The 7378-nt window shown below is 39.0% G+C and overlaps 1 long non-coding RNA gene across 1 annotated transcript in view; it reads right to left on the bottom strand.

The window, feature by feature from the left end:
- Positions 1-784: 784 nt before the first annotated feature.
- Positions 785-7378, bottom strand: part of LOC125378365 — a 49226-nt gene continuing 42632 nt past the window's right edge. The window contains exons 2-3 of the long non-coding RNA XR_007220227.1: positions 6948-7137; positions 785-1212 (exon numbers count right to left, since the gene is read on the bottom strand). This is a non-coding gene — a long non-coding RNA (uncharacterized LOC125378365). The remainder of the gene's footprint in view (positions 1213-6947; positions 7138-7378) is intronic.

The raw sequence follows: 7378 nt of genomic DNA, 5'->3' as shown, positions 1-7378 counted from the left end.
GAAAATAAGTTCGTAATATCGGTAACTTCGTTATAAGCGTGTTCGTTATAACCGTAGTTTACTGTATAACAATTATACATGTTGTGTCCTTATGCCATTTCTACCCATGAATCGATGACAACATTAATGTGTATTAGACCAATGTTAATTAAGCTTATTTATGATTGCCATCAATATGACTTGGTTGAAATGTATCAATTATTGATCACACGTGTAAGAGGGTTGTAGAAAGAGGGAAATATATACGCTTTGACCGCCAAGTACCCAAACGCCCCGGAAAGGGATTTTTATGCGTTGGGTGTTTTGTGTGTTTTTTTGTTTAACGCCGCACTCAGCAATATTCCAGTTATATGATGCGGTCTAAAAATAATCGAGTCTGGACCAGAAAAACAGTGATTGACATCATGAGCATCGATCTACGCAATTGGGATACGATGACATGCTTCAACCACGTCAACGAGCCTGATCTACAGATCCCGTTAGTCGCCTCGGTTGTTGGTTTTATAAAGAAGTACTTATAATCAAATATTAAGTGTTTTCATAGATGCCCAATTCCTAATCCACATCGCTTCCAATACGTACTGTCATCACACTGGATAGAATGTAGACATGTTAGAAGTTACATGTTGTTGTTTTTTATGGATTTGTCAGAATAACTCGTGTATACACTCAAGCAGAAAGATAAGTATGCAGGAGAAGCGCGTCCACAAAGTTTGAAAAACTATTCAATACATTTTCATATATAATTCCTTACCAAATCCACCGACCCCTCCGCCGTATCCGCCATACATACCAAGTCCTCCCATTGCTCCGAAACCAAGTCCTCCCATGCCTCCGAAACCAAGTCCTCCCATGCCTCCGAAACCAAGTCCTCCCATGCCTCCGTAACCAAGTCCTCCCATGCCTCCGTAACCAAGTCCTCCCATGCCTCCGTAACCAAGTCCTCCCATGCCTCCGTAACCAAGTCCTCCCATGCCTCCGTAACCAAGTCCTCCAAGTCCTCCGTAACCAAGTCCTCCAAGTCCTCCGTAACCAATGCCCATGCCAATTTGACCACCGAAGCCATATCCTGGGTATCCAAATCCCCCCATTCCATAACCCATTCCCCCAAGTCCGTACATGCCGTAGTGCCCGTATGTAGGTGTTGCGGCGGCAGAGACGATGCAGCCAACGACGACGAGGAGCATCTTCATCATGTTGATTTACCTGAATCTGAAACCGAGGTATGTGACAACGAGGATGCTGGTTGAATGACGTAACAAACGTTTGTTTGATTGTTTAACGCCGCACTTAACAATATTACAGCTATATGACGGCGGTCTGTAAATAATCGAGTCTGGACCACACAGTCCAGGGATTGACATCATGAGCATCGATCCACGCAATTGGGATATGATGACATGCATCAACCAAGTCAGCAAGCCACACCACCCGACTCCGTTAGTCGCCTCTTACGACAAGCATAGTCGCCTTGTAGGGTACGCATGGGTTGCTGAAGACCTATTCTAACCCGGATCTTCAAGGGTCGCGTAGCTACAAAGTGGGTTAGTGTAACGCCGCTATGAACAGTATTTCAGTTTTATAAAGGCGTGTCAGCATCATCGGGGGCATCCTCATCTACCAGACTGTTGGCGTCATCACTTCAGTATAAGCCTCCAACGCCAGAGAATCTCCATGATCTATCGAATCAGATTCCATTAGCCGTAAAGACAAAATAAGCGTGAAAATTATATGAATGGATCACTGAAAATCATTGATGGTCACAGGTGTTCGAGAAAAGGGTATGCCCTAATGTCCTGCCCTACCCGCAACACCCGTAACACCCAAACAATTTGCATAAAAAGGTAAGTGTGAGTTGCTTGAATCTAATTGGTCAAAGATGATTTGATTAATGGCGGGTTCGAAACCACGATAAGCGGATCCTGGCATAACTAGGAACGCACTTCTGCACTTTATTTAAAACAGGGTATGAAACTCCCCAAAATTTCAGCCAGACCACAGGACTGGCTAGCTGAAATACTTGCCAGCCCTGACCAAAACCTGCCTGCCCACTATAATCATATGTTTCTCAGGATAAGCTAGCGGGATTTCTTTTTGGTTACATTTTATCATTCATCTTTACATGTGAATTAATGCTTATCATTGGGAAATATTTAGAATATTTTCACATATGAAATATAACCTGACCGTCGGGCAGGGGGATTTGAAAATCTGGCAGCCCGAGTTGAAATCAACCCGTCTCGGACGGTCGGGCAGGCAGGTATTTCGAAGACTGATTATTTATCATTAGCGTCACCAGTGAAATGGAAGACACACATATGTGTTACATAAAGGGATATGATTATTGTGTAGATTGGATATACATGTATACCGACAAAGGATTAGGTTAGGAATGAATCGATTATTGATATTATTAGGATATCTTTATATTGTATTACATTGTATTGTGGGGCTGCTTTCTAGTGACAAACGATAGTCTACTAAAAATAAGTGTGAATATTTGCATTAAATCCCAAAGCGACAACTGATACTAGTAGAAGCGACATTAAAATATTCTGGCCATAACACAGACCCACATTCCCGTCACACATGCCCGAGAGGGTGTACTGCGTTCCTTAGTTTCGGCAGACAGTTTTATTCTTGGTATGGCCACATGGCCTAACGTACAAATGATACTAAATCATAATACATTGTCACGTGAATATACGGAAATTACATCTTATTGAATCTGATGTTAAAAACATGTTTTATATAAGTAGCCACAGAAAGGATAACATGCTTGTTTTAATTTGTGAGTTGAAAACATTTATCGCTAACATTATAGATTTGTAGTCATTATTAACGAAAGAAAGAAAGATATATAGGTAGATCTAAAATTGGAATACTTGGATTGAAAAAAGACGTCGAATTCATCAATTTCACCTCTTTTACAACTGATATCCACAATTAACAACATCAATATCTTTAGATTTAGTACACATACATACATTGAATTTCTGTAATGAAATTCGAAATTTATGAAAGATTAATGATTTGTCTCGTAAATTTTTATGTTGAAGACTTTACTTTCCTATAATTGCCAAGATAATGTTGCGATGAAACAGTTTCATACCAGTTTTCTGCAAATATATCGTTCACTCACTGCTGATATAGTCCCTTAAACGCTTGAATGTTACCATTATCCTGTGCAATCCACACATAAGAAGAACCACATCTAAACAATAGATTCCTTACTTCAGAAACCCAATTATGTTCACCATTTTCATCCAACACTTTAACAATGGATAACATTGCAGAGGGTATCTGCATTCTTCCATTCGTAGTAACTTGGCTATTTACAAACATATTTCAGAATCTAGTTTCACCAAGAATTCCTTTTTTGGAGGCACATTTGCCATTACCCAGAAAACGATGGAAATATGTGGAATGTTCTTTTTCTATGGCAGCATATTTTGTTCCCCATATGTCCGAACCATTGAGTAATATTGGTGCCATTTTACTCTAAAAAATGTTACAAGTTGTTGAAAATGATACATACTTATTTTGTTTGAGCGATTTGTTCACAGACATACATGCTTGTGAAGGTTGAATAGCAGGACATTTACAATAATTTAGAAGAAAACGTAATACCCAAATATTTATAGCAAGTTACAACCTTTACCGTAGCATTTCAATAAGTTCGTCTTTCACTTTTGGCAACTATACCACCATTTCTAAACACAATTATGTTTGTTTTATATAAATTTACATCCAATGCGGATTATGCCCATTTCAAAACAATTATTGAAATACATTTAATTGATTTTGTAAACCACTTACTGCAAATAAAAACATTAGCATCATATTATCAACAATATATTTATCAACAAATATACCATAATTACATTGGTTATAGATTTCAATAACAAGCTCATCGGTGAAGAAACTAAACAAAACGGGACTCAAAATACACCCCTGTCTTAGACCTCTTGCTAAACACAGTTTGTTCTTGTCGTGTCAATCTTTATGCAGATGAATACACATTTTGCAGAACATGAAACATTTTCGCATGACAACCCTTGATTACAAGTACATGTATATGCAATAACTATTGCATATGCACTAAATCGAAGGCTTTCTTGAAATCAACGAAAGTACAGCAAACACAGCCCTTCCATTTGCGTAATATATGTTTCGAGCACAATGACTTAAAATGTACATGTTATCAATGGTAGAATAATAGCACACAAAACTACTCCAGACCCTAAACTTAGATGGTTTCAGCTTAGATTGCTCCACAGAATTCTACCTGTTGATACTTATTTACTCAAGATGCATATTGTTGACAACTGTCTAATATGTACTTTCTGTAATGCCGAGCCAGAATCTATCCAACATCTGTTTTGGGACTGTAGGGTAAGCAAAAACTTCTGGAAAAGATTTTCACAATGGATTGAATCCAAGTGTCCACATACCGGCAAGATAAATCTTACTTCAGACTTATCCTTTTTGGCTTTTCAAAAAATTTCCACACCGATAACATTTTTGATCTGATACTCTTATACTGTCCAAATTTCACATTTACAGATGCAAAATGAAAAATAACCAACCAACCATTACACATTTCCAAAATGAGGTTAAATATTATTATCAAATAGAAAAATATATACACTTAAATAAAGCCAAACAGACTGAATTCTATATGAAATCGGCTTCTTATGAAAACCTTTTGAAAATATATATATTTGCTATTCCAAAATTTTACTAGAATATCCTGCATTCTGTCTTCATAAATACTTTAAGCTTCTAGTGAGTGTGAATGTGTCTATGGATGTGTGTGAATGACATGTACTTGCTTAAAAAACCCTGGTCATGTATAATGAGTTCTACCAAAACATGATGTACTTTTACCAGGAACAATAAAAATTATTAAATAAAAATTTATTTTTTTAAAATGGTAGAATAATTACAGCGAAAACCAACTTGCGATTCCCTTATAAAATCATTAATTTCCATCCATGGTCTCAACCTTTTTTTCTCACACACAAGTAAATGACTTGCCAGTAACATTTAAAAGGGAAATACCTCTGTAATTATTTGGGTCCCTTTTTCCAGATTTGTATAAGGGGGAGATTACACCTAATTTTCATGAATATGGCAAATACCTGTAACTAATACTTTGTTATACATAGTAATTTGTAAAAACGAAATGCGGAAAGGATGCGCACACTGAAAAACGCTGGGGTTAATCTGTCCTCTCCAGGATGGAAATGGCTTCTCCTCGCTTGAAGTGATTTCGTCTGATAAATCATGAATAAAACACATACTACAATTTTCACAAGACTGGTTATCAAGAAATGGGAAACCGAATGATCAGCTTCTGAAAAACCTTCTGCAATGGCAGGGTTTAATAAGATTTTAAAGTAGGCTGCCCAAACATCAGATGTTACCGTATTACTTGAGTTTTGTTCTGCAGGGCACGTTTAGGTAAATCCCATAATCTCTTACAGTCATTGCTTTTTGCTGCTGACCGTCTCCGTGGTCTAGTGGAAGAGCGTCCGTCCGGAGAGCCAAAAGACGTTAAAAGATGGTACTTTTTGTGATCCTGTCTGGCGCTGGGCATTGAGGGACTTAAACAAGGACTGTTCGGCTCGGAGTCAGTATACTGTGTCTGAGTGGGGTATTCACACACACACACACACACACACACACACACACACACACACACACACACACACACACACACACACACACACACACACACACACACAAACACACACACAAACACACACACGTGCATGCACGTTGCTATATCAGTGTAATAATCTTGGACGCGACGTTACACACAATTTCACCTCACATCACCTCACCTCACCTTTGCGGCTTCATTTATCTTTTCACTCATTTTCCTATTATAGTTGTGTAAGCACGTGCTAATGTTGGACGATTCGATATCGATGAGTGGGGGGTAAGCCTTGGTTCAGGGGTTTGCATAACTGTGTAAAGTAGGCTAGCGCCCCCGCTACAGAAAATATTGATTGAACACTGTTGACTAACACCTCAAGCGTTGAAATCCATATCAACCTTGCGGGGGTAGTGCACATATGCACATGTCCCTATTGATTATTGAGTTAAGTCTCTGAGGACAGGATTCTAATTTTCAAATAGGCCTGTTTATATTTCCTTTACATCGTGTCACTATTGCGGTTCGGAATTATAGTCTATGTCTTATTTCAGCGCGGAGCCTGATATTACATGTAAAAAATTATATTGATGGAACGAAATAAGGTAAAGACGAAATAGGACGTTTTTTATTTCTTGTTTAACGCCACACTCCAGCTATATGACGACGGTCTGTAAATAATCGAGTCTGGACCAGACAATCCAGTGATCATAAGCCTGACCACCCGATCCCGTTAGTCGACCGTTACAAGTCTCCATCTTTTACGTGGACATTCCAGAAGATCGTGTTAATGGTTATTGTTGTGGGCTCTCGAATGTATCATTAATAGTTCGATATATGCCAAATATTATTATTCATATTTTGGTGAGCTGATGTGAAATTGGGGTTAACGTCGCGTCCAAGATTTTTGCACTTATAGCGACGTGCATGCACGTGTGTGTGTGTGTTTTATAGTGCTAGCTCACTGAGACACCATGTTGCAGTTTAACATGAATATCAGTATACTGACTCCGAGGCGACCAGTCCTTGTTTTAGCCTCTTTATGCCGAGCGCCAGACAGGGTAACAACAAGTACCATCTTTTAACGTCTTTTAGCGCGGTCGGGGATTGAACCCCGGACCTTCCGCTCTCCGGGCGGAGGCTCTACCACTAGACCACGGAGGCGGTCCTTATTCATATTTTGACTTGCTACCATGTTAATGTCAAAACTAGGAAACGCATCAGTAAAATAAGCATCTAATATTATAAAGCAGCTGATAAAACACTATCAGATATTGTCACTTACCTTCCAAATGAATTCTGAGTGGAATGAGCGAGATGCGCCAGGTACTGGTCAGTGGTGGTCATCGCCGTGCATATATATACAGATGGACATCCGCTTCCTGGTCAAGCTTCCGCCCACGTGTATCAAAGTGACCTGTAACCTTTTCACTTCTTCGTGGATTGTGTAACAGGATCGACGGTGGTCTAAAAATCTGATATTGGTATGACATCCATCATTTTAACTTATATTCTTATGCCAAACAGCAAAACGTAGAAAAGTGTCATGTCCTTCAGAAATAAGAAATCATCTTCCTGAATTATACACGACACAATTGCATCGTCTCTCTCGTGTCCCCATATACATAATTATAGTGAGGTGAGGTGAAATTGGGTTTAACATCGCGTCCAAGATTATTGCACTTATAGAGCAACGTGCATGCACGTGTGTGTGTG

The sequence above is a fragment of the Haliotis rufescens genome, unplaced genomic scaffold (assembly GCF_023055435.1).
Source record: "Haliotis rufescens isolate VD_foot unplaced genomic scaffold, xgHalRufe1.0.p SCAF_12, whole genome shotgun sequence".
Taxonomy (NCBI): Eukaryota; Metazoa; Mollusca; class Gastropoda; order Lepetellida; family Haliotidae; genus Haliotis; species Haliotis rufescens.
The sequence above is the reverse complement of the archived record's forward strand: the minus strand, read 5'-3'. Positions and strand labels throughout refer to the sequence as shown.